Source organism: Panulirus ornatus, chromosome 61 (genome assembly GCF_036320965.1).
Source record: "Panulirus ornatus isolate Po-2019 chromosome 61, ASM3632096v1, whole genome shotgun sequence".
NCBI classification, from domain to species: domain Eukaryota; kingdom Metazoa; phylum Arthropoda; class Malacostraca; order Decapoda; family Palinuridae; genus Panulirus; species Panulirus ornatus.
The window spans coordinates 11,791,246-11,815,167 of record NC_092284.1 but is presented as its reverse complement, the minus strand read 5'-3'; the positions used below and the strand labels follow the sequence as shown (position 1 = coordinate 11,815,167).

The 23,922-nt window shown below is 50.5% G+C and overlaps 1 protein-coding gene across 4 annotated transcripts in view; it reads left to right on the top strand.

Annotated features, from left to right (window-relative positions):
- Positions 1-23,922, top strand: part of LOC139767396 (uncharacterized) — an 800,841-nt gene that overhangs the window by 20,787 nt on the left and 756,132 nt on the right. The window contains exon 4 of one of the 4 annotated variants that reach the window (XR_011717098.1): positions 1,278-1,607. The exons of 2 other annotated variants lie outside the window; for them this stretch is intronic. The gene's annotated coding sequence lies outside the window, so the exon portion shown is untranslated. Of the gene's footprint in view, positions 1-1,268; positions 1,608-23,922 lie in introns of those variants that run through there. One more of the 4 variants, XR_011717093.1, reaches the window with a different exon arrangement.

The window sequence follows — 23,922 nt, the reverse complement described above, 5'->3', positions numbered from 1 at the left end:
ATGACAAGGTCGGCTGGCCAGGGAGCGGCAGCTTGTCACTGGATCGCGGTGAGGTAGGCAAGTGTCGCTGGCCATGGGAGTGGCACTTGTCTACTGGATCGCGGTGAGGTAGGCTAGGGTCGGCTGGCCAGGGAGTCGGAAGCTTGTCTACTGGATCCCGGTGAGGTAGGCAAGGGTCGGCTGGCCATGTGAGCGGCAGCTTGTCTACTGGATCGCGTTGAGGTAGGCTAAGGTCGGCTGGCCAGGGTGGGCAGTTTGTCTACTGGATCGTTGAGGTAGGCAAAGGTCTGCTGGCCAGGAGCGGCAGCTTGTCTACCGATTGCGTTGAGGTAGGGTAGGGTCGGCTGCCCAGGGAGTGGCAGCTCGTCACTGGATCGCGTTGATATAGACTAGGGTCAGCTGGCCAGGGAGCGGCAGCTTGTCTACTAGATTCGCGTTGAGGTAGGCAAGGGTCGGCTGGCCAGGGAGCAGCAGCTTGTCTACTGAATCGCGGTGAGGTAGGCTAGAGTCGGCTGGCCAGGGAGCGGCAGCTTGTCGGCTGACCAGGGAGTGGCAGCTCGACTACTGGATCACGTTGAGGTAGGCAAGGGTCGGCTGGCCAGTGAGCGTCAGCTTGTCTACTGGATCGCGGTGAGATAGGCTAGGGTCGGCTGGCCAGGGAGCGGCAGCTTGTCTACTGGATCACTGAGGTAGGCTAGGGTCGGCTGGCCAGGGAGCGGCAGCTTGTCTACTGGATCGCACTGAGGTATGTTAGTGTCGGCTGGCCAGGGAGCGGCAGCTTGTCTACTGGATCGCGCGATGAGGTAGGCTAAGGAGAACAGGAGTGACGAGAGGCTGGTGCTCAGAGGTCGCATGATCACTCTCCTTGATAATGTTTTGTCCATACGGGTGGTGGAGAGCAGTAACCTTAACAACTTAATGGAAGTTATGAGTGTCTGTGAAAAGGAGTGGGGGAAATGGCAGCAATAATGAAGGCTGCATAGAGAATGAGGTCCCTGCATCAGAGTTTATTAGCAGCCAAATACTTCGGGTGACTATATTTGATTATGGCTAAACCTTGATAACAATGAAGTAGGCAATATATCTGGAAATATTATCATCATTACTGTAACCACAATTTCATACTAAAGATATTATGTAGATTATGTAAAAGTTGTTAAATTAGGCTTATAACTATCTAAACTTGATAATTGAAATTGAAATGTTCAATTTAGGCAACCGATTGTATCCATTCCCTGTGAAGATGGTTGTGTTTTATTATTTGGCAGAGAGAACAGGAGCTGCAAAGGTGACCTCCCTCCAGCGAACGTGATGGGCATAAGACGTCTCCCCGTTGAGCGACAGGCGAATATTGCACGACAAAGGAACACACCACAGAACTCCAGCGAAGAATGAACGCCTGAGGGAACAGCACACATCCCGAGCGAAACTCAGATTCTGGTCTGAAGCAGTGTTCACGGAGGTGATGTGTGTGTCTCCAACTCTCATGGCAAGGTTCACTGCTGGAGGAGGAACTGTACCAGGCAGGAAGTTAATGATTTGTTGCTGTTCAAAAATTTAGAACGTCGTATTTATGGTAATAAAAAATTCATGCGGATACCCAAATGTTAATCATATACTGTTTATACAACACAAATGATATAAAGGTCGGCTGGCCAGGGAGCGGCAGCTTGTCGACTGGATCGCGGTGAGGTAGACAAGGGTCTGCTGGCCATGGAGTGGCACTTCGTCTACTGGATCGCGGTGAGGTAGGCTAGGGTCGGCTGGCCAGGGAGTGGTAGCTCGTCTACTGGATCGCGCTGAGGTAGGCAAGGGTCGGCTGACCTTGTATTGGCAGCTCGTCTACTGGATCGCGTTGAGGTAGGCTAGGGTCGGCTGGCCAGGGTGTGGCAGCTCGTCTACTGGATCGAGTTGAGGTAGGCAAAGGTCTGCTGGCCAGGGAGCGGCAGCTTGTCTACCGGATTGCGTTGAGGTAGGGTAGGGTCGGCTGCCCAGGGAGTGGCAGCTCGTCCACTGGATCGCGTTGATATAGACTAGGGTCAGCTGGCCAGGGAGCGGCAGCTTGTCTACTAGATCGCGTTGAGGTAGGCAAGTGTCGGCTGGCCAGGGAGCAGCAGCTTGTCTACTGAATCGCGGTGAGGTAGGCTAGGGTCGGCTGGCCAGGGAGCGGCAGCTTGTCGGCTGACCAGGGAGTGGCAGCTCGACTACTGGATCACGTTGAGGTAGGCAAGGGTTGGCTGGCCAGTTAGCGGCAGCTTGTCTACTGGATCTCGGTGAGTAGGCTAAGGGTCGGCTGGCCAGGGAGCGGCAGCTTTGTCTACTGGATCGCGGTGAGGTAGGCTAAGGTCGGCTGGCCAGGGAGCGGTAGCTTGTCTACTGGATCGAGGTGAGGTAGGCTAGGGTCGGCTGGCCAGGGAGCGGCAGCTTGTCTACTGGATCGCGGTGAAGTAGGCTAGGGTCGGCTGGCTAGGGAGCGGCAGTTGTCTACTGGATCGCGGTGAGGTAGGCTAGGGTCGGCTGGCCAGGGAGTGGCAGCTCGTCTACTGGATCGCGTTGAGGGCGGAAGGATCGGCTGGCCAGGGAGCGGCAGCTTGTCTACTGGATCGCGGTGAGGTAGGCTAGGTCGGCTGGCCAGGGAGCGGCAGCTTGTCTACTGGATCGCGGTGAGGTAGGCTAAGGTCGGCTGGCTAGGGAGTGGCAGCTCGTCTGCTGGATTATATTGCGGTAGGCTAGAGTCGCGTGGCGTGGCAGCTCGTCACTGGACGCGCTGAGGTAGGCAAGGGTAGGCTGGCCAAGAGCGGCAGCTTGTCTACTGGATCGCGGTGAGGTAGGCAAGGGTCGGCTGGCCAGGGTGTGGCCGCTCGTCTACTGGATCGAGTTGAGGTAGGCAAAGGTCTGCTGGCCAGGGAGCGGTAGCTTGTCTACTGGATCACGTTGAGGTACACACAGCAAAAAAAACTATCGCGCTTTTTTTGTACGAAACAAAATGACGCACCAGACGTGGAATAATGGAACAGTCAACATTTTCCTGTGAGATGGTGGTAGCCCTGATATCCCTGCCTGTTGGTGTCCTCACCTGTCTAATGGCAACGTTATATCCTTCAGTATGTAGTACAGTAGATGGGATACGTAAATTGAGCATGTGAATGTAATATTCTGCACAGTAATGCATATTGCAGTAATCATTATCTCTTGCATAGTGTCAAATTCGTGGTGTAAAATAATATACTACATGGTAACTACGACACTCTACTTCATACCGGCGGTGATTTATCTGTCTGCTGGTTTAGATTAATCAGCAACCTCACGTAATATGTAGTATCACCTGTGTGACTGATAACAGTAAGTCACAAACCTGGCACCACATCTTAGTATTTAGTAAACCAACATGAAAAGTAATGACTCTTTTCATGGATCTGCATTAGTTAACTTCCCTTTAACAGTGAAAATCAGATTTCTATATAACATGACTATAGACATGTTGTTGGAGGTTAAGAAAGTAATCTTTGACTGTAAGTTTTATTATTTCAATACTTGGTATAACCTTCTCCCGTTGCCAACACTTCATTGAGCCTTCGAGGCATGGATGCCACTAACGTCTGCGTTAAGTTCCAACCAGAAGGGCTTCGCAGATGTTCCCATGCTTGTAAAGCATCATTTACGACTGTAGCACGACATCGATGTTGTCGGTCAGGCATCCTTTCTGCATGGCCGCCCATACGTGCTCTATCGGGTTGAGATCAGGCGATTTTGCAGGATGTGGCAACACTGTTATACGTGGATGGCGAGCATACCACGCCTTTGCAACCCTGGATGTGTGAACTGGGCTGTTATCTTGGACGAGGTAAAATGGCTGCGGCTCTGGAAACGGCATAGCCCCCACTGAAGGTAGCAAGACCTCCTCCAGTATCTCAACGTATCTAGGTCCGGTCAACTGGCCAGGCCCGACATCCACCAATTCACCGACACCAGCACCATGGATCCAACCAAATAGTCCTGCACTGACGCGCCCACTCCTCCTGCTACCCACCACATGTTGTCTCGTATCTGGTTATATAAAATGTATAAAATTACATAAGACATTGTGTCTTACTCGTATTAGTGCAACTGATGCTGCAATATAGATTAAGATAATAACTAAGTAAATTAAAAAATATTAACTAACAATATATAATAGTTATTTATTATGAAATCACATCGTAAATGGAGATTATTGCTACAGTAGTTACATATGCCGTATAAAGTGATCATGATCACTGTTATTCACTTAAAAAATAATGACTGTGCATAACTAAAATGTAATACTGCAGCACAACAGGACGTTTCAAGCAGCAAACGACTGTGGTGGCCGTGGCACCCTGGTTTCAAAGCACTTCCGGAACGGTTGTTCATGTTGGCCTCACCAGAAATTGTCATTATAAAATGGAAAATATGTTATATAGCATAACCTGTGTGTGTGTGTGTGTGTGTGTGTGTGTGTGTGTGTGTGTGTGTTTCTGAGAGAGAGAGAGACAGACAGACAGAGAAAGAGCTAACCTGGTGTTAGGATGCCGCCAAACATGTTTGTTTGCAGGAGGACCATCGCTGCAGAAGGTTTTTTCATCACAAAAGATGACGTTCTCCCAAAACTGATGTGGCTTGTCCGCATACTCCAACGCATACTCCACCCTGCTCTCCATGTTTGCCTCACTTAACATAGGTTTTGTTGCTGGTATACGACCACGTAGCCCCTCAGAGTGATGTTTGTTTCGGACAGTTTGAGGGGTGCACTGCAGACCAAGAGTATCCCGAATGTTGCTAGCGGGCGTGAAGGGGGCAGCAGCAATGACAGCTGCTATGGCCTAGGGAAAGGATGACATATTGCAAATATAACATGTGATGTGGTTGTTTACATAACATCAAGTGGTCCAGTATACCTATATATGCAACATCATTACCGGATCATCTTCCGGGTTTGTGCAACGTGGGCGCCCACGCCGATGCCTGTTGTCTGTGTTGCCCAACTCTGCCTGTCGGCGAATCCATCGTGCTACGGTTGACCGGTGAATACCAAGACGTTTCCTAATTTCAGAGTCGCTGTAGCCCTCATTATGAAGCTGTAGAATAGCTTCACGTGTCTCTTGTGAGGTCTCCATGGTAAAATTAGATATACCACAAAAACAACCTTTCGACATTGGCTCGCAGTGAACTATATCCGCGCTGTTTCATTGTTTCAAAAATATATCGCATGTCTCATTACATTTCCTGGCTGGACACGAAATGACGGTGTAAGATAACCTTTATGGACTGCCACGAACCCAGATGTGCTATAGAATAATACAATGTCAATAGTAAAACATATTCTTCCCAAATTACACCTATACAATATGAAGCTATTGTGTTTACCTCGCATCACATTGAGGTATGCTGCAGCTACCACATACGGGGGTTGCCGCATATAGCTGTGTGTGTCTCACAGCTATATTACACACACCAATTCAAAAGTAGGAGTTCGTACTGCCTTGTATGATGTAATTTTATTGTTAATGATATAATGCCGCTCTTGTGGCACGTAACTTCCATGGGTCTAGCATAGGACTCTGGAAACCTGTGGCTTCCAGGCACGTATACCAACCCTACCGGCATGGTACAACAGGTAGGTCAGTGATCATTACAGACGTCTTCAGACCCCCTCTGCGCGATAGTTTTTTTTGTTGTGTGTACGCTAGGGTCGGCTGGCCAGGGAGCGGCAGCTTGTCTACTGGATCCGAGGTAGGCTAGGTGCTCCGGAGGCGGAGCTTGTTCTGGATCGCATGAGTATCTTAGGTCGCTGGCCGGGAGCGACTTGCACTATGGAGTATGAGTAGGTAAGGTGAACCGGAGTGACGAGAGGCTGGTGCTCAGAGTCGATGACCCAAATTACACCTATACAATAGCTTGGTTTACCTCGCATCACATTGAGGTATGCTGCAGCACCACATAGGGGTTGCCGCATATAGCTGTGTGTGTCTCACAGCTATATTACACACACAATCAAAAGTAGGAGTTCGTACTGCCTTGTATGATGTAATTTTATTGTTAATGATATAATGCCAGCTCTTGTGGCACGAACTTCCCTGGGTCTAGCAAGACTGAAACGTGCTAGCACGTATAACCTCGCTGGCCAGAGCAGTGATCTACGACGCTTCCCTCTGGCGATAGTTTTCGTTGTTGTTACCAAGGTCGCTGGCAGACCAGCTGTCTACTGATCACTGAGGTAGGCTAGGTCGGCTGGCCAGGAGCGGCAGCTTGTCTACTAGGATCGTATGAGAGTAGGCGGCTGGCCAGGGAGCGGCAGCTTGTCTACTGGATCGCGCTGAGGTAGGCAAGGTCGGTGACGCTTGTATGGTCCAGACTCTCTCTTGTATGTTTGTATACGGTGGCTAGGGTACGCTGACCAGGAAGTTTGCAGTGTCTAACTAGGATCGAGTGAAGGAGCATAATGGGCTGCTGGCCAGGGTCTGGCAGCTTTGTTACAGCAATACTTCGTGACTAGTATGTGTAGGCTAAACCCTGGATAAGCATGACATAGGCAATATACTTGAAATAATATCATACTGTAACACAATTTCATACTAAAGATATTAGAGTTATGTAAAAGTTGTGAAATTGAGGCTTATAACTATCTAAACTTGATAATTGAAATTGATATGTTCAATTTAGGCACCGATTGTATCCTTCTCTGTGAACATGGTGTGTTTTATGCTTTGCAGAGAGAACAGGAGCTGCAAAGGTGACCTCCCTCCAGCGAACGTGAGGGCATAAGACGTCTCCCCGTTGAGCGACAGGCGAATTTGCAGAGAAGGAACACAGCCAAGAATCCGCGAGAATGAACGCCTGAGGGAACGGAGCACACTATCCGAGGAACTCAGATCTGGTCTGAAGCGTGTTCCACGGAGGGATGCTTGTCTCACATCTCAGGCAAGGTCACTGCTGAGAGGAACTACCAGGAGAAGTTAATGATTTGCTGTCAAAATTTAGAACGTCAGTTTATGGAATAAAAATTCATGCGGAACCCAAATGTTAATCATATATGTTTTGACAACCAGGATATATAAAGGTCGGCTGGCCAGGAGCGGCAGCTTGTCGACTGGATCGCGTGAGGTAGACAAGGGTCTGCTGGCCATGGAGTGGCACTTCGTCTACTGGATCGCGGTGAGGTAGGCTAGGGTCGCTGGCCAGGGAGTGGTAGCTCGTCTACTGGATCGCGCTGAGGTAGGCAAGGGTCGGCTGACCTTGTATTGGGCAGCTCGTCTACTGGATCGCGTTGAGGTAGGCTAGGGTCGGCTGGCCAGGGTGTGGCAGCTCGTCTACTGGATCGATTTGAGGTAGGCAAAGGTCTGCTGGCCAGGGAGCGGCAGCTTGTCTACCGGATTGCGTTGAGGTAGGGTAGGGTCGGCTGCCCAGGGAGTGGCAGCTCGTCCACTGGATCGCGTTGATATAGACTAGGGTCAGCTGGCCAGGGAGCGGCAGCTTGTCTACTAGATCGCGTTGAGGTAGGCAAGTGTCGGCTGGCCAGGGAGCAGCAGCTTGTTTACTGAATCGCGGTGAGGTAGGCTAGGGTCGTCTGGCCAGGGAGCGGCAGCTTGTCGGCTGACCAGGGAGTGGCAGCTCGACTACTGGATCACGTTGAGGTAGGCAAGGGTCGGCTGGCCAGTGAGCGTCAGCTTGTCTACTGGATCGCGGTGAGATAGGCTAGGGTCGGCTGGCCAGGGAGCGGCAGCTTGTCTACTGGATCACTGAGGTAGGCTAGGGTCGGCTGGCCAGGGAGCGGCAGCTTGTCTACTGGATCGCACTGAGGTATGTTAGGGTCGGCTGGCCAGGGAGCGGCAGCTTGTCTACTGGATCGCGCGATGAGGTAGGCTAAGGAGAACCGGAGTGACGAGAGGCTGGTGCTCAGAGGTCGCATGATCACTCTCCTTGATAATGTTTTGTCCATACGGGTGGTGGAGAGCAGTAACCTTAACAACTTAATGGAAGTTATGAGTGTCCGTGAAAAGGAGTGGGGGAAATGGCAGCAATAATGAAGGCTGCATAGAGAATGAGGTCCCTGCATCAGAGTTTATTAGCAGCCAAATACTTCGGGTGACTATATTTGATTATGGCTAAACCTTGATAACAATGAAGTAGGCAATATATCTGGAAATATTATCATCATTACTGTAACCACAATTTCATACTAAAGATATTATGTAGATTATGTAAAAGTTGTTAAATTAGGCTATAACTATCTAAACTTGATAATTGAAATTGAAATGTTCAATTTAGGCAACCGATTGTATCCATTCCCTGTGAAGATGGTTGTGTTTTATTATTTGGCAGAGAGAACAGGAGCTGCAAAGGTGACCTCCCTCCAGCGAACGTGATGGGCATAAGACGTCTCCCCGTTGAGCGACAGGCGAATATTGCACGACAAAGGAACACACCACAGAACTCCAGCGAAGAATGAACGCCTGAGGGAACAGCACACATCCCTAGCGAAACTCAGATTCTGGTCTGAAGCAGTGTTCACGGAGGTGATGTGTGTGTCTCCAACTCTCATGGCAAGGTTCACTGCTGGAGGAGGAACTGTACCAGGCAGGAAGTTAATGATTTGTTGCTGTTCAAAGATTTAGAACGTCGTATTTATGGTAATAAAAAATTCATGCGGATACCCAAATGTTAATCATATACTGTTTATACAACACAAATGATATAAAGGTCGGCTGGCCAGGGAGCGGCAGCTTGTCGACTGGATCGCGGTGAGGTAGACAAGGGTCTGCTGGCCATGGAGTGGCACTTCGTCTACTGGATCGCGGTGAGGTAGGCTAGGGTCGGCTGGCCAGGGAGTGGTAGCTCGTCTACTGGATCGCGCTGAGGTAGGCAAGGGTCGGCTGACCTTGTATTGGCAGCTCGTCTACTGGATCGCGTTGAGGTAGGCTAGGGTCGGCTGGCCAGGGTGTGGCAGCTCGTCTACTGGATCGAGTTGAGGTAGGCAAAGGTCTGCTGGCCAGGGAGCGGCAGCTTGTCTACCGCATTGCGTTGAGGTAGGGTAGGGTAGGGTCGGCTGCCCAGGGAGTGGCAGCTCGTCCACTTGATCGCGTTGATATAGACTAGGGTCAGCTGGCCAGGGAGCGGCAGCTTGTATACTAGATCGCGTTGAGGTAGGCAAGGGTCGGCTGGCCAGGGAGCAGCAGCTTGTCTACTGAATCGCGGTGAGGTAGGCTAGGGTCGGCTGGCCAGGGAGCGGCAGCTCGACTACTGGATCACGTTGAGGTAGGCAAGGTTCGGCTGGCCAGTGAGCGGAAGCTTGTCTACTGGATATCGGTGAGGTAGGCTAAGGTCGGCTGGCCAGGGAGCGTCAGCTTGTCTACTGCATCGCGGTGAGATAGGCTAGGGTCGGCTGGCCAGGGAGCGGCAGCTTGTCTACTGGATCTCGGTGAGGTAGGCTAAGGTCGGCTGGCCAGGGAGCGGTAGCTTGTCTACTGGATCGAGGTGAGGTAGGCTAGGGTCGGCTGGCCAGGGAGTGGCAGCTTGTCTACTGGATCTCGGTGAAGTAGGCTAAGGTCGGCTGGCTAGGGAGCGGCAGTTTGTCTACTGGATCGCGGTGAGGTAGGCTAGGGTCGGCTGGCCAGGGAGTGGCAGCTCGTCTACTGGATCGCGTTGAGGTAGGCAAGGATCGGCTGGCCAGGGAGCGGCAGCTTGTCTACTGGATCGCGGTGAGGTAGGCTAGGGTCGGCTGGCCAGGGAGCGGCAGCTTGTCTACTGGATCGCGGTGAGGTAGGCTAAGGTCGGCTGGCTAGGGAGTGGCAGCTCGTCTGCTGGATTATATTGCGGTAGGCTAGAGTCGGCTGGCCAGTGAGTGGCAGCTCGTCTACTGGAACGCGCTGAGGTAGGCAAGGGTAGGCTGGCCAAAGAGCGGCAGCTTGTCTACTGGATCGCGGTGAGGTAGGCAAGGGTCGGCTGGCCAGGGAGCAGCAGCTTGTCTATTGAATCGCGGTGAGGTAGGCTAGGGTCGGCTGGCCAGGAAGCGGCAGCTTGTCGGCTGACCAGGGAGTGGCAGCTCGACTACTGGATCACGTTGAGGTAGGCAAGGGTCGGCTGGCAAGTGAGCGGCAGCTTGTCTACTGGATATCGGTGGGGTAGGCTAAGGTCGGCTGGCCAGGGAGCGTCAGCTTGTCTACTGGATCGCGGTGAGATAGGCTAGGGTCGGCTGGCCAGGGAGCGGTAGCTTGTCTACTGGATCGCGGTGAGGTAGGCTAGGGTCGGCTGGCCAGGGAGCGGCAGCTTGTATACTGGATCTCGGTGAAGTAGGCTAAGGTCGGCTGGCCAGGGAGCGGCAGTTTGTCTACTGGATCGCGGTGAGGTAGGCTAAGGTCGGCTGGCTAGGGAGTGGCCGCTCGTCTACTGGATCGAGTTGAGGTAGGCAAAGGTCTGCTGGCCTGGGAGCGGTAGCTTGTCTACTGGATCACGTTGAGGTACACACAGCAAAAAAAACTATCGCGCTTTTTTTGTACGAAACAAAATGACGCACCAGACGTGGAATAATGGAACAGTCAACATTTTCCTGTGAGATGGTGGTAGCCCTGATATCCCTGCCTGTTGGTGTCCTCACCTGTCTAATGGCAACGTTATATCCTTCAGTATGTAGTACAGTAGATAGGATACGTAAATTGAGCATGTGAATGTAATATTCTGCACAGTAATGCATATTGCAGTAATCATTATCTCTTGCATAGTGTCAAATTCGTGGTGTAAAATAATATACTACATGGTAACTACGACACTCTACTTCATACCGGCGGTGATTTATCTGTCTGCTGGTTTAGATTAATCAGCAACCTCACGTAATATGTAGTATCACCTGTGTGACTGATAACAGTAAGTCACAAACCTGGCACCACATCTTAGTATTTAGTAAACCAACATGAAAAGTAATGACTCTTTTCATGGATCTGCATTAGTTAACTTCCCTTTAACAGTGAAAATCAGATTTCTATATAACATGACTATAGACATGTTGTTGGAGGTTAAGAAAGTAATCTTTGACTGTAAGTTTTATTATTTCAATACTTGGTATAACCTTCTCCCGTTGCCAACACTTCATTGAGCCTTCGAGGCATGGATGCCACTAACGTCTGCGTTAAGTTCCAACCAGAAGGGCTTCGCAGATGTTCCCATGCTTGTAAAGCATCATTTACGACTGTAGCACGACATCGATGTTGTCGGTCAGGCATCCTTTCTGCATGGCCGCCCATACGTGCTCTATCGGGTTGAGATCAGGCGATTTTGCAGGATGTGGCAACACTGTTATACGTGGATGGCGAGCATACCACGCCTTTGCAACCCTGGATGTGTGAACTGGGCTGTTATCTTGGACGAGGTAAAATGGCTGCGGCTCTGGAAACGGCATAGCCCCCACTGAAGGTAGCAAGACCTCCTCCAGTATCTCAACGTATCTAGGTCCGGTCAACTGGCCAGGCCCGACATCCACCAATTCACCGACACCAGCACCATGGATCCAACCAAATAGTCCTGCACTGACGCGCCCACTCCTCCTGCTACCCACCACATGTTGTCTCGTATCTGGTTATATAAAATGTATAAAATTACATAAGACATTGTGTCTTACTCGTATTAGTGCAACTGATGCTGCAATATAGATTAAGATAATAACTAAGTAAATTAAAAAATATTAACTAACAATATATAATAGTTATTTATTATGAAATCACATCGTAAATGGAGATTATTGCTACAGTAGTTACATATGCCGTATAAAGTGATCATGATCACTGTTATTCACTTAAAAAATAATGACTGTGCATAACTAAAATGTAATACTGCAGCACAACAGGACGTTTCAAGCAGCAAACGACTGTGGTGGCCGTGGCACCCTGGTTTCAAAGCACTTCCGGAACGGTTGTTCATGTTGGCCTCACCAGAAATTGTCATTATAAAATGGAAAATATGTTATATAGCATAACCTGTGTGTGTGTGTGTGTGTGTGTGTGTGTGTGTGTGTGTTTCTGAGAGAGAGAGAGACAGACAGACAGAGAAAGAGCTAACCTGGTGTTAGGATGCCGCCAAACATGTTTGTTTGCAGGAGGACCATCGCTGCAGAAGGTTTTTTCATCACAAAAGATGACGTTCTCCCAAAACTGATGTGGCTTGTCCGCATACTCCAACGCATACTCCACCCTGCTCTCCATGTTTGCCTCACTTAACATAGGTTTTGTTGCTGGTATACGACCACGTAGCCCCTCAGAGTGATGTTTGTTTCGGACAGTTTGAGGGGTGCACTGCAGACCAAGAGTATCCCGAATGTTGCTAGCGGGCGTGAAGGGGGCAGCAGCAATGACAGCTGCTATGGCCTAGGGAAAGGATGACATATTGCAAATATAACATGTGATGTGGTTGTTTACATAACATCAAGTGGTCCAGTATACCTATATATGCAACATCATTACCGGATCATCTTCCGGGTTTGTGCAACGTGGGCGCCCACGCCGATGCCTGTTGTCTGTGTTGCCCAACTCTGCCTGTCGGCGAATCCATCGTGCTACGGTTGACCGGTGAATACCAAGACGTTTCCTAATTTCAGAGTCGCTGTAGCCCTCATTATGAAGCTGTAGAATAGCTTCACGTGTCTCTTGTGAGGTCTCCATGGTAAAATTAGATATACCACAAAAACAACCTTTCGACATTGGCTCGCAGTGAACTATATCCGCGCTGTTTCATTGTTTTAAAAATATATCGCATGTCTCATTACATTTCCTGGCTGGACACGAAATGACGGTGTAAGATAACCTTTATGGACTGCCACGAACCCAGATGTGCTATAGAATAATACAATGTCAATAGTAAAACATATTCTTCCCAAATTACACCTATACAATATGAAGCTATTGTGTTTACCTCGCATCACATTGAGGTATGCTGCAGCTACCACATACGGGGGTTGCCGCATATAGCTGTGTGTGTCTCACAGCTATATTACACACACCAATTCAAAAGTAGGAGTTCGTACTGCCTTGTATGATGTAATTTTATTGTTAATGATATAATGCCGCTCTTGTGGCACGTAACTTCCATGGGTCTAGCATAGGACTCTGGAAACCTGTGGCTTCCAGGCACGTATACCAACCCTACCAGCATGGTACAACAGGTAGGTCAGTGATCATTACAGACGTCTTCAGACCCCCTCTGCGCGATAGTTTTTTTTGTTGTGTGTACGCTAGGGTCGGCTGGCCAGGGAGCGGCAGCTTGTCTACTGGATCACTGAGGTAGGCTAGGGTCGGCTGGCCAGGAAGCGGCAGCTTGTCTACTGGATCGCGCTGAGGTGGCTAAACCTTGATAGCAATGAAGTAGGCAATATAAATGGAAATATTATCATCACTACTGTAACCACAATTTCATACTAAAGATATTATGTAGATTATGTAAAAGTTGTGAAATTAGGCTTATAACTATCTAAACTTGATAATTGAAATTGATATGTTCAATTTAGGCAACCGATTGTATCCATTCTCTGTGAACATGGTTGTGTTTTATTGTTTGGCAGAGAGAACAGGAGCTGCAAAGGTGACCTCCATCCAGCGAACGTGATGGGCATAAGACGTTCTCCCCGTTGAGCGACAGGCGAATTTTGCACGAGAAAGGAACACACCACAGAAATCCAGCGAGGAATGAACGCCTGAGGGAACAGCACACATCCCGAGCGAAACTCAGATTCTGCTCTGAAGCAGTGTTCACGGAGGTGATGCGTGTGTCTCCAACTCTCATGGCAAGGTTCACTGCTGGAGGAGGAACTGTACCAGGCAGGAAGTTAATGATCTGTTGCTGTTCAAAAATTTAGAACGTCGTATTTATGGTAATAAAAAATTCATGCGGATACCCAAATGTTAATCATATACTGTTTATACAACACAAATGATATAAAGGTCGGCTGGCCAGGGAGCGGCAGCTTGTCGACTGGATCGCGGTGAGGTAGACAAGGGTCTGCTGGCCATGGAGTGGCACTTCGTCTACTGGATCGCGGTGAGGTAGGCTAGGGTCGTCTGGCTAGGGAGTGGTAGCTCGTCTACTGGATCGCGCTGAGGTAGGCAAGGGTCGGCTGACCTTGTATTGGCAGCTCGTCTACTGGATCGCGTTGAGGTAGGCTAGGGTCGGCTGGCCAGGGTGTGGCAGCTCGTCTACTGGATCGAGTTGAGGTAGGCAAAGGTCTGCTGGCCAGGGAGCGGCAGCTTGTCTACTGGATTGCGTTGAGGTAGGGTAGGGTCGGCTGCCCAGGGAGTGGCAGCTCGTCCACTGGATCGCGTTGAGGTAGACTAGGGTCAGCTGGCCAGGGAGCGGCAGCTTGTCTACTAGATCGCGTTGAGGTAGGCAAGGGTCGGCTGGCCAGGGAGCAGCAGCTTGTCTACTGGATCGCGGTGAGGTAGGCTAGGGTCGGCTGGCCAGGGAGCGGCAACTTGTCGGCTGACCAGGGAGTGGCAGCTCGACTACTGGATGACGTTGAGGTAGGCAAGGGTCGGCTGGCCAGTGAGCGGCAGCTTGTCTACTGGATATCGGTGAGGTAGGCTAAGGTCGGCTGGCCAGGGAGCGGTAGCTTATCTACTGGATCGCGGTGAGGTAGGCTAGGGTCGGCTGGCCAGGGAGCGGCAGCTTGTCTACTGGATCTCGGTGAGGTAGGCTAATGTCGGCTGGCCAGGGAGTGGCAGCTTGTCTACTGGATCGCGTCGAGGTAGGGAAGGGTCGGCTGGCCAGGGAGCGACAGCTTGTCTACTGGATCTCGGTGAGGTAGGCTAAGGTCGGCTGGCCAGGGAGCGGCAGCTTGTCGACTGGATCGCGGTGAGGTAGACAAGGGTCTGCTGGCCATGGAGTGGCACTTCGTCTACTGGATCGCGGTGAGGTAGGCTAGGGTCGGCTGGCCAGGGAGTGGTAGCTCGTCTACTGGATCGCGCTGAGGTACGCAAGGGTCGGCTGACCTTGTATTGGCAGCTCGTCTACTGGATCGCGTTGAGGTAGGCTAGGGTCGGCTGGCCAGGGTGTGGCAGCTCGTCTACTGGATCGAGTTGAGGTAGGCAAAGGTCTGCTGGCCAGGGAGCGGCAGCTTGTCTACCGGATTGCGTTGAGGTAGGGTAGGGTCGGCTGCCCAGGGAGTGGCAGCTCGTCCACTGGATCGCGTTGATATAGACTAGGGTCAGCTGGCCAGGGAGCGGCAGCTTGTCTACTAGATCGCGTTGAGGTAGGCAAGTGTCGGCTGGCCAGGGAGCAGCAGCTTGTTTACTGAATCGCGGTGAGGTAGGCTAGGGTCGGCTGGCCAGGGAGCGGCAGCTTGTCGGCTGACCAGGGAGTGGCAGCTCGACTACTGGATCACGTTGAGGTAGGCAAGGGTCGGCTGGCCAGTGAGCGTCAGCTTGTCTACTGGATCGCGGTGAGATAGGCTAGGGTCGGCTGGCCAGGGAGCGGCAGCTTGTCTACTGGATCACTGAGGTAGGCTAGGGTCGGCTGGCCAGGGAGCGGCAGCTTGTCTACTGGATCGCACTGAGGTATGTTAGGGTCGGCTGGCCAGGGAGCGGCAGCTTGTCTACTGGATCGCGCGATGAGGTAGGCTAAGGAGAACCGGAGTGACGAGAGGCTGGTGCTCAGAGGTCGCATGATCACTCTCCTTGATAATGTTTTGTCCATACGGGTGGTGGAGAGCAGTAACCTTAACAACTTAATGGAAGTTATGAGTGTCTGTGAAAAGGAGTGGGGGAAATGGCAGCAATAATGAAGGCTGCATAGAGAATGAGGTCCCTGCATCAGAGTTTATTAGCAGCCAAATACTTCGGGTGACTATATTTGATTATGGCTAAACCTTGATAACAATGAAGTAGGCAATATATCTGGAAATATTATCATCATTACTGTAACCACAATTTCATACTAAAGATATTATGTAGATTATGTAAAAGTTGTTAAATTAGGCTTATAACTATCTAAACTTGATAATTGAAATTGAAATGTTCAATTTAGGCAACCGATTGTATCCATTCCCTGTGAAGATGGTTGTGTTTTATTATTTGGCAGAGAGAACAGGAGCTGCAAAGGTGACCTCCCTCCAGCGAACGTGATGGGCATAAGACGTCTCCCCGTTGAGCGACAGGCGAATATTGCACGACAAAGGAACACACCACAGAACTCCAGCGAAGAATGAACGCCTGAGGGAACAGCACACATCCCTAGCGAAACTCAGATTCTGGTCTGAAGCAGTGTTCACGGAGGTGATGTGTGTGTCTCCAACTCTCATGGCAAGGTTCACTGCTGGAGGAGGAACTGTACCAGGCAGGAAGTTAATGATTTGTTGCTGTTCAAAAATTTAGAACGTCGTATTTATGGTAATAAAAAATTCATGCGGATACCCAAATGTTAATCATATACTGTTTATACAACACAAATGATATAAAGGTCGGCTGGCCAGGGAGCGGCAGCTTGTCGACTGGATCGCGGTGAGGTAGACAAGGGTCTGCTGGCCATGGAGTGGCACTTCGTCTACTGGATCGCGGTGAGGTAGGCTAGGGTCGGCTGGCCAGGGAGTGGTAGCTCGTCTACTGGATCGCGTTGAGGTAGGCAAAGGTCTGCTGGCCAGGGAGCGGCAGCTTGTCTACTGGATCACTGAGGTAGGCTAGGGTCGGCTGGCCAGGGAGCGGCAGCTTGTCTACTGGATCGCACTGAGGTATGTTAGGGTCGGCTGGCCAGGGAGCGGCAGCTTGTCTACTGGATCGCGCGATGAGGTAGGCTAAGGAGAACCGGAGTGACGAGAGGCTGGTGCTCAGAGGTCGCATGATCACTCTCCTTGATAATGTTTTGTCCATACGGGTGGTGGAGAGCAGTAACCTTAACAACTTAATGGAAGTTATGAGTGTCTGTGAAAAGGAGTGGGGGAAATGGCAGCAATAATGAAGGCTGCATAGAGAATGAGGTCCCTGCATCAGAGTTTATTAGCAGCCAAATACTTCGGGTGACTATATTTGATTATGGCTAAACCTTGATAACAATGAAGTAGGCAATATATCTGGAAATATTATCATCATTACTGTAACCACAATTTCATACTAAAGATATTATGTAGATTATGTAAAAGTTGTTAAATTAGGCTTATAACTATCTAAACTTGATAATTGAAATTGAAATGTTCAATTTAGGCAACCGATTGTATCCATTCCCTGTGAAGATGGTTGTGTTTTATTATTTGGCAGAGAGAACAGGAGCTGCAAAGGTGACCTCCCTCCAGCGAACGTGATGGGCATAAGACGTCTCCCCGTTGAGCGACAGGCGAATATTGCACGACAAAGGAACACACCACAGAACTCCAGCGAAGAATGAACGCCTGAGGGAACAGCACACATCCCGAGCGAAACTCAGATTCTGGTCTGAAGCAGTGTTCACGGAGGTGATGTGTGTGTCTCCAACTCTCATGGCAAGGTTCACTGCTGGAGGAGGAACTGTACCAGGCAGGAAGTTAATGATTTGTTGCTGTTCAAAAATTTAGAACGTCGTATTTATGGTAATAAAAAATTCATGCGGATACCCAAATGTTAATCATATACTGTTTATACAACACAAATGATATAAAGGTCGGCTGGCCAGGGAGCGGCAGCTTGTCGACTGGATCGCGGTGAGGTAGACAAGGGTCTGCTGGCCATGGAGTGGCACTTCGTCTACTGGATCGCGGTGAGGTAGGCTAGGGTCGGCTGGCTAGGGAGTGGTAGCTCGTCTACTGGATCGCGCTGAGGTAGGCAAGGGTCGGCTGACCTTGTATTGGCAGCTCGTCTACTGGATCGCGTTGAGGTAGGCTAGGGTCGGCTGGCCAGGGTGTGGCAGCTCGTCTACTGGATCGAGTTGAGGTAGGCAAAGGTCTGCTGGCCAGGGAGCGGCAGCTTGTCTACTGGATTGCGTTGAGGTAGGGTAGGGTCGGCTGCCCAGGGAGTGGCAGCTCGTCCACTGGATCGCGTTGAGGTAGACTAGGGTCAGCTGGCCAGGGAGCGGCAGCTTGTCTACTAGATCGCGTTGAGGTAGGCAAGGGTCGGCTGGCCAGGGAGCAGCAGCTTGTCTACTGGATCGCGGTGAGGTAGGCTAGGGTCGGCTGGCCAGGGAGCGGCAACTTGTCGGCTGACCAGGGAGTGGCAGCTCGACTACTGGATCACGTTGAGGTAGGCAAGGGTCGGCTGGCCAGTGAGCGGCAGCTTGTCTACTGGATATCGGTGAGGTAGGCTAGGTCGGCTGGCCAGGGAGCGGTAGCTTATGTACTGGATCGCGGTGAGGTAGGCTAGGGTCGGCTGGCCAGGGAGCGGCAGCTTGTCTACTGGATCTCGGTGAGGTAGGCTAATGTCGGCTGGCCAGGGAGCGGCAGCTTGTCTACTGGATCGCGTCGAGGTAGGGAAGGGTCGGCTGGCCAGGGAGCGACAGCTTGTCTACTGGATCTCGGTGAGGTAGGCTAAGGTCGGCTGGCCAGGGAGCGGCAGCTTGTCGACTGGATCGCGGTGAGGTAGACAAGTGTCTGCTGGCCATGGAGTGGCACTTCGTCTACTGGATCGCGGTGAGGTAGGCTAGGGTCGGCTGGCCAGGGAGTGGTAGCTCGTCTACTGGATCGCGCTGAGGTAGGCAAGGGTCGGCTGACCTTGTATTGGCAGCTCGTCTACTGGATCGCGTTGAGGTAGGCTAGGGTCGGCTGGCCAGGGTGTGGCAGCTCGTCTACTGGATCGATTTGAGGTAGGCAAAGGTCTGCTGGCCAGGGAGCGGCAGCTTGTCTACCGGATTGCGTTGAGGTAGGGTAGGGTCGGCTGCCCAGGGAGTGGCAGCTCGTCCACTGGATCGCGTTGATATAGACTAGGGTCAGCTGGCCAGGGAGCGGCAGCTTGTCTACTAGATCGCGTTGAGGTAGGCAAGTGTCGGCTGGCCAGGGAGCAGCAGCTTGTTTACTGAATCGCGGTGAGGTAGGCTAGGGTCGGCTGGCCAGGGAGCGGCAGCTTGTCTACTGGATCGCACTGAGGTATGTTAGGGTCGGCTGGCCAGGGAGCGGCAGCTTGTCTACTGGATCGCGCGATGAGGTAGGCTAAGGAGAACCGGAGTGACGAGAGGCTGGTGCTCAGAGGTCGCATGATCACTCTCCTTGATAATGTTTTGTCCATACGGGTGGTGGAGAGCAGTAACCTTAACAACTTAATGGAAGTTATGAGTGTCTGTGAAAAGGAGTGGGGGAAATGGCAGCAATAATGAAGGCTGCATAGAGAATGAGGTCCCTGCATCAGAGTTTATTAGCAGCCAAATACTTCGGGTGACTATATTTGATTATGGCTAAACCTTGATAACAATGAAGTAGGCAATATATCTGGAAATATTATCATCATTACTGTAACCACAATTTCATACTAAAGATATTATGTAGATTATGTAAAAGTTGTTAAATTAGGCTTATAACTATCTAAACTTGATAATTGAAATTGAAATGTTCAATTTAGGCAACCGATTGTATCCATTCCCTGTGAAGATGGTTGTGTTTTATTATTTGGCAGAGAGAACAGGAGCTGCAAAGGTGACCTCCCTCCAGCGAACGTGATGGGCATAAGACGTCTCCCCGTTGAGCGACAGGCGAATATTGCACGACAAAGGAACACACCACAGAACTCCAGCGAAGAATGAACGCCTGAGGGAACAGCACACATCCCGAGCGAAACTCAGATTCTGGTCTGAAGCAGTGTTCACGGAGGTGATGTGTGTGTCTCCAACTCTCATGGCAAGGTTCACTGCTGGAGGAGGAACTGTACCAGGCAGGAAGTTAATGATTTGTTGCTGTTCAAAGATTTAGAACGTCGTATTTATGGTAATAAAAAATTCATGCGGATACCCAAATGTTAATCATATACTGTTTATACAACACAAATGATATAAAGGTCGGCTGGCCAGGGAGCGGCAGCTTGTCGACTGGATCGCGGTGAGGTAGACAAGGGTCTGCTGGCCATGGAGTGGCACTTCGTCTACTGGATCGCGGTGAGGTAGGCTAGGGTCGGCTGGCCAGGGAGTGGTAGCTCGTCTACTGGATCGCGCTGAGGTAGGCAAGGGTCGGCTGACCTTGTATTGGCAGCTCGTCTACTGGATCGCGTTGAGGTAGGCTAGGGTCGGCTGGCCAGGGTGTGGCAGCTCGTCTACTGGATCGAGTTGAGGTAGGCAAAGGTCTGCTGGCCAGGGAGCGGCAGCTTGTCTACCGGATTGCGTTGAGGTAGGGTAGGGTCGGCTGCCCAGGGAGTGGCAGCTCGTCCACTGGATCGCGTTGATATAGACTAGGGTCAGCTGGCCAGGGAGCGGCAGCTTGTCTACTAGATCGCGTTGAGGTAGGCAAGTGTCGGCTGGCCAGGGAGCAGCAGCTTGTCTACTGAATCGCGGTGAGGTAGGCTAGGGTCGGCTGGCCAGGGAGCGGCAGCTCGACTACTGGATCACGTTGAGGTAGGCAAGGGTCGGCTGGCCAGTGAGCGGCAGCTTGTCTACTGGATATCGGTGAGGTAGGCTAAGGTCGGCTGGCCAGGGAGCGTCAGCTTGTCTACTGGATCGCGGTGAGGTAGGCTAAGGTCGGCTGGCCAGGGAGCGGCAGCTTGTCTACTGGATGTCGGTGAGGTAGGCTAAGGTCGGCTGGCCATGGAGCGGTAGCTTGTCTACTGGATCGCGGTGAGGTAGGCTAGGTCGGCTGGCCAGGGAGCGGCAGCTTGTCTACTGGATCTCGGTGAGGTAGGCTAAGGTCGGCTGGCCAGGGAGCGGCAGCTTGTCTACTGGATCGCGGTGAGGTAGGCTAGGGTCGGCTGGCCAGGGAGCGGCAGCTCGTCTACTGGATCGCGTGAGGTAGGCTAGGGTCGGCTGGCCAGGGAGCGGCAGCTTGTCTACTGGATCGCGGTGAGGTAGGCTAGTGTCGGCTGGCCAGGGAGCGGCAGCTTGTCTACTGGATCGCGGTGAGGTAGGCTAAGGTCGGCTGGCCTAGGGAGTGGCAGCTCGTCTACTGGATTAGCGTGAGGTAGGCTAGAGTCGGCTGGCCTAGTGAGTGGCAGCTCGTCTACTGGAACGCGCTGAGGTAGGCAAGGGTAGGCTGGCCAAAGAGCGGCAGCTCGTCTACTGGATCGCGCTGAGGTAGGCAAGGGTCGGCTGGCCAGGGAGCGGCAGCTTGTCTACTGGATCGCGGTGAGGTAGGCAAGGGTCGGCTGGCCAGGGTGTGGCCGCTCGTCTACTGGATCGAGTTGAGGTAGGCAAAGGTCTGCTGGCCAGGGAGCGGTAGCTTGTCTACTGGATCACGTTGAGGTACACACAGCAAAAAAAACTATCGCGCTTTTTTTGTACGAAACAAAATGACGCACCAGACGTGGAATAATGGAACAGTCAACATTTTCCTGTGAGATGGTGGTAGCCCTGATATCCCTGCCTGTTGGTGTCCTCACCTGTCTAATGGCAACGTTATATCCTTCAGTATGTAGTACAGTAGATGGGATACGTAAATTGAGCATGTGAATGTAATATTCTGCACAGTAATGCATATTGCAGTAATCATTATCTCTTGCATAGTGTCAAATTCGTGGTGTAAAATAATATACTACATGGTAACTACGACACTCTACTTCATACCGGCGGTGATTTATCTGTCTGCTGGTTTAGATTAATCAGCAACCTCACGTAATATGTAGTATCACCTGTGTGACTGATAACAGTAAGTCACAAACCTGGCACCACATCTTAGTATTTAGTAAACCAACATGAAAAGTAATGACTCTTTTCATGGATCTGCATTAGTTAACTTCCCTTTAACAGTGAAAATCAGATTTCTATATAACATGACTATAGACATGTTGTTGGAGGTTAAGAAAGTAATCTTTGACTGTAAGTTTTATTATTTCAATACTTGGTATAACCTTCTCCCGTTGCCAACACTTCATTGAGCCTTCGAGGCATGGATGCCACTAACGTCTGCGTTAAGTTCCAACCAGAAGGGCTTCGCAGATGTTCCCATGCTTGTAAAGCATCATTTACGACTGTAGCACGACATCGATGTTGTCGGTCAGGCATCCTTTCTGCATGGCCGCCCATACGTGCTCTATCGGGTTGAGATCAGGCGATTTTGCAGGATGTGGCAACACTGTTATACGTGGATGGCGAGCATACCACGCCTTTGCAACCCTGGATGTGTGAACTGGGCTGTTATCTTGGACGAGGTAAAATGGCTGCGGCTCTGGAAACGGCATAGCCCCCACTGAAGGTAGCAAGACCTCCTCCAGTATCTCAACGTATCTAGGTCCGGTCAACTGGCCAGGCCCGACATCCACCAATTCACCGACACCAGCACCATGGATCCAACCAAATAGTCCTGCACTGACGCGCCCACTCCTCCTGCTACCCACCACATGTTGTCTCGTATCTGGTTATATAAAATGTATAAAATTACATAAGACATTGTGTCTTACTCGTATTAGTGCAACTGATGCTGCAATATAGATTAAGATAATAACTAAGTAAATTAAAAAATATTAACTAACAATATATAATAGTTATTTATTATGAAATCACATCGTAAATGGAGATTATTGCTACAGTAGTTACATATGCCGTATAAAGTGATCATGATCACTGTTATTCACTTAAAAAATAATGACTGTGCATAACTAAAATGTAATACTGCAGCACAACAGGACGTTTCAAGCAGCAAACGACTGTGGTGGCCGTGGCACCCTGGTTTCAAAGCACTTCCGGAACGGTTGTTCATGTTGGCCTCACCAGAAATTGTCATTATAAAATGGAAAATATGTTATATAGCATAACCTGTGTGTGTGTGTGTGTGTGTGTGTGTGTGTGTGTGTGTGTTTCTGAGAGAGAGAGAGACAGACAGACAGAGAAAGAGCTAACCTGGTGTTAGGATGCCGCCAAACATGTTTGTTTGCAGGAGGACCATCGCTGCAGAAGGTTTTTTCATCACAAAAGATGACGTTCTCCCAAAACTGATGTGGCTTGTCCGCATACTCCAACGCATACTCCACCCTGCTCTCCATGTTTGCCTCACTTAACATAGGTTTTGTTGCTGGTATACGACCACGTAGCCCCTCAGAGTGATGTTTGTTTCGGACAGTTTGAGGGGTGCACTGCAGACCAAGAGTATCCCGAATGTTGCTAGCGGGCGTGAAGGGGGCAGCAGCAATGACAGCTGCTATGGCCTAGGGAAAGGATGACATATTGCAAATATAACATGTGATGTGGTTGTTTACATAACATCAAGTGGTCCAGTATACCTATATATGCAACATCATTACCGGATCATCTTCCGGGTTTGTGCAACGTGGGCGCCCACGCCGATGCCTGTTGTCTGTGTTGCCCAACTCTGCCTGTCGGCGAATCCATCGTGCTACGGTTGACCGGTGAATACCAAGACGTTTCCTAATTTCAGAGTCGCTGTAGCCCTCATTATGAAGCTGTAGAATAGCTTCACGTGTCTCTTGTGAGGTCTCCATGGTAAAATTAGATATACCACAAAAACAACCTTTCGACATTGGCTCGCAGTGAACTATATCCGCGCTGTTTCATTGTTTCAAAAATATATCGCATGTCTCATTACATTTCCTGGCTGGACACGAAATGACGGTGTAAGATAACCTTTATGGACTGCCACGAACCCAGATGTGCTATAGAATAATACAATGTCAATAGTAAAACATATTCTTCCCAAATTACACCTATACAATATGAAGCTATTGTGTTTACCTCGCATCACATTGAGGTATGCTGCAGCTACCACATACGGGGGTTGCCGCATATAGCTGTGTGTGTCTCACAGCTATATTACACACACCAATTCAAAAGTAGGAGTTCGTACTGCCTTGTATGATGTAATTTTATTGTTAATGATATAATGCCGCT